General features: G+C 36.3%; 1 long non-coding RNA gene across 1 annotated transcript; it reads right to left on the bottom strand.

Moving 5' to 3' along the window:
• Window positions 1–652: 652 nt before the first annotated feature.
• On the bottom strand, window positions 653–3,119 carry LOC114820662 (uncharacterized). The gene is made up of 3 exons (XR_003768100.2): window positions 2,947–3,119; window positions 1,883–1,957; window positions 653–1,005 (listed from the first exon to the last, which is right to left on the bottom strand). It is a non-coding gene; the product is annotated as an uncharacterized lncRNA (long non-coding RNA).
• Window positions 3,120–3,452: the final 333 nt, after the last annotated feature.

The raw sequence follows: 3,452 nt of genomic DNA, 5'->3' as shown, positions 1-3,452 counted from the left end.
CATTGGGCAGAGAAAAGAATTCACTAAACTATTTAAACAAAATGAAGAATGACGTAGACCAGTAAATGGTGTGATAATTGCAAGCGCACAACATTGTTCAACTAATATACTGATAAGTAAGTGTCAAGGATCATATTAACTTAAATTTAATAGTACGATGAATTCAAATTAAAAATAAACAAGACAAGAATTATTATGACAGAACTGGATATACAAAAGACTAAATGCACTTAATAATAACAATTAATTGACAAACAAACAAGTCACTAGTAAAAAAACACTTTGCGCGACACAGGTCCTTCGTCGTGCAAAGTCAAAAAACGTTGCGCAAAACTTTGCCCAACAAACCTTCATCGCGCGCAAACCGTCGCAGCAAGGCAGTGAGAGAAGGCTTTCCGCGACGAAGGGTTGCATGCATCGCGTAAAATGGCTTTGCGCGACGCATGTAACCCTTCGTCGCGCAAAGCCATTTTGCACGACGCAGGCTGCATCGCTCAAAGTGGCGTTGCGCGAAGATGCTTTGCATGACGCATGTCCTTGAGTCACACAAAGTGACTTTGCGCCTACGTCGCGCAAAGTGGATTTTTGGTTTTGGTCAAAAATATTATTTTGTTAATTTTTAATAATATTGTAATTAAATTCTAAATAATAATTAATTAACCAAAGAAAAATATTTAATTATAAAATATATGGAAATGTATATACAAGATGTTCGAATAAAAAAGAAAAAACTACAAGTAGTCTTCTAGGTGAAGTGGCTACTGGGTATCAGCAGGGTGAGGTGGCTCGGAAGTCGAAGGTGTAGCAAGATCAGGTACTGGTAGCGAGATTTGGAGGCTAGTCATCTATATGGCTTGTACAAGGTCTCTCATGTGCCCAGCATAGGCTTGCAGCTACTCGCCCTGGGCCCTTATTTGCTCCCTCATCTGCTCGACCTGGACCTCAAGCTGACCCTTTAAGGTTATCACTTGCTCCTTCAATGAATCGACCTCTGCGGTGTTTGATCTGGAAGAAGAGGCACCAGTATCAGGAACTTTTACTTGTCCTAGAGTTGATACTTCATTTTATTTCAAGGAATAAGGTGATACAAAGAGAGGATGACGACAAAGAAGAAACAATATCTTCGCCAATATGAAGAATCAGAACGAAAAGCTAAAGCACATAAGTTATGACATTAATCAACAAAAAAAGGTGAAATTTAAGTCATTTTTCGGTACGAGGGATGAAGACTCAAATTCAAGTCTTATTTTCGGTGATCTTGTTTTGTAGTTAAGAACTTTGATATCAAGCAAAGTAGGAAACCCATTAATCCATTTAAAAAGCAAAACACAAATTACTGATATGATTAAACTAATCAAACTATTATAAAAATTAAAACAGAATAAGAAATGGAAATTCCAAATTGCAGTGGCAAACATTTTGCAATCCATCATCCAACCAACTAATCTTCCAATTATTTGCATATACATACATATACATACACACACACATATGCTTGGAATATGTATTTAATTATTGCAAAGAAGCAAAACAGAGAAATGAGAAAATTAAAGGGAAAAGGAAAAGGGGAGAAGAGAAAGAGAACTGAGACTCAAATTTAAGTCATTTTTTCGGTATGAGGGATGAAGACTCAAATTCAATACATATTTTCGGTAATCTAGTTAGTTAAGAACTTTAGAGCATAATTTGAGCATTGCTGAAATGAATCTGCAGTATTCTCCAGTGGAATTACAGTCATGCTCTTATGTCTTTAAGAGTTATCATGTCTAAAAATGAGATGTGGAGAAAGAAGAAGCGAAAACAACTGAAGCGGGAAAAAAAAGGTAACATAGCTGAGCATATGATAAATTTTGAAATAAGTGTAAAAAGTAGAAAAATTTACCTCCAATAAGAACACCAACTCTAGTTGTTCCCCCACAACGACCAGACTAGTACTTTGAAGGATTGCACTGGGACACTAGAGACACGACAACCAGTAAAAAAATGATTAGAACAAAACGAGCAAGCTTGAGATTGTGATGCTATATACATTTCAGTTTCAGAATATTAATATGTCAGGCAATTGGTAAAAGTTACAGATGCATTTCAATTCACATAAATAAATGGAATGCAAGCAGAATTCAAGGCTCGAAATCACAGAGTAAATCACCCACGAGTTCTGACTTCCTATGTATGGTATATTCCAACTATAATAGTTTGTACAGGTCATTGCAAGCCTTTATTTATTCAACAAGAACTTGGTGCAAATCCAAGTTTGCTACATCCCCCCGTGAGGAATTAAGATGTGAAATAGGAATTCAGCAGAACTTGTAAGTTTGAGAGACTATCAGCGTAATTAGACAACTTGTGCTATCAAGGTTTACGTTATTTAATGTTATAATGTTATAACTTAATCAGGTCCACAACCATCGGATATCAAAGTTTACTACACGGACAGTTGCACCGGAAAAACTTATGCTGTAATTTTACAAGTCTTCTCTCCCCTCTTAACTTATAGATCCAAGGTCCTAAATATATCTAGTAAAGGCATGTGCTTCACCTAATATCCTCTATAAACAAACAGGGGAAATTGCACAAAGGCTTTGACTTTCGGTGAAGTCTTCGTTGGGATAGCGACCATTGGACTCAAAACAATAACAAAACACTAGAATACTGCAGATTCATTTCAACAATGCTCAAATTATGCTATACATACTCAGATCAATCTTGGTAATAACTCATAAAAACTGCCAAACATAAATAAGTCATGAATAAAATTGCAAAAACTTCAACAAGAACACCTCCATGTTCATACACAAAACACACATACAGATCAACTAAATTGCAAAAACTTCAGACAATCAACTCGAATCACATCACGAAAAAAGCACTTTGACAAAAATCCAACATGCAATTTGAGCCTAAACCCTAAATAACAAAAACCCATCGAAAATCAGAAACCCTCACCTTGAATTTGGGACTTGATTTGCGTCGCTGCCCGTCGTTTAGAACGAGAGGGAGAAAGACAACCGACAGAGTTGTGGTGGTGGTTGGATTCGAGATTGTGAAGAGGAAAGCTTGAGAACGAGAGGGAGAGAGATGTGTACGGGAAAGAGAGGAGAGATGAGCAAGAGGGAAGAGAGAGGTCTATACGGGAAAGAGGGAAGAGAGAGGTCTATTAATTATACGGGAAAGAGGGAAAGAAGGAAGTGCCAAACTTATGAAAATTGAAAAAAATCGCCTAATTTTCACTATTGGACTGCCAAAATTATCATAACTTGTGCGACATAGGTATACTATTTGACGCCGCGCAAAGTGCTTTTGCGCGACAACCATGTTAAGGTGTCGCACAAGGTAATTTTATTTTTTCAATTATTATAAAAATTACTGAAAATGTGACTTTACTCCTTTCAAATTCAAATTTTTTTTACATAAACCCCAAAATAATATATTTTTCTAATAAAAACCCATAA

The sequence above is a fragment of the Malus domestica genome, chromosome 15, assembly GCF_042453785.1.
Source record: "Malus domestica chromosome 15, GDT2T_hap1".
NCBI lineage: Eukaryota > Viridiplantae > Streptophyta > Magnoliopsida > Rosales > Rosaceae > Malus > Malus domestica.
Note: the sequence above shows the minus strand (reverse complement) of the source record. Positions and strands in the feature narration are given on the sequence as shown.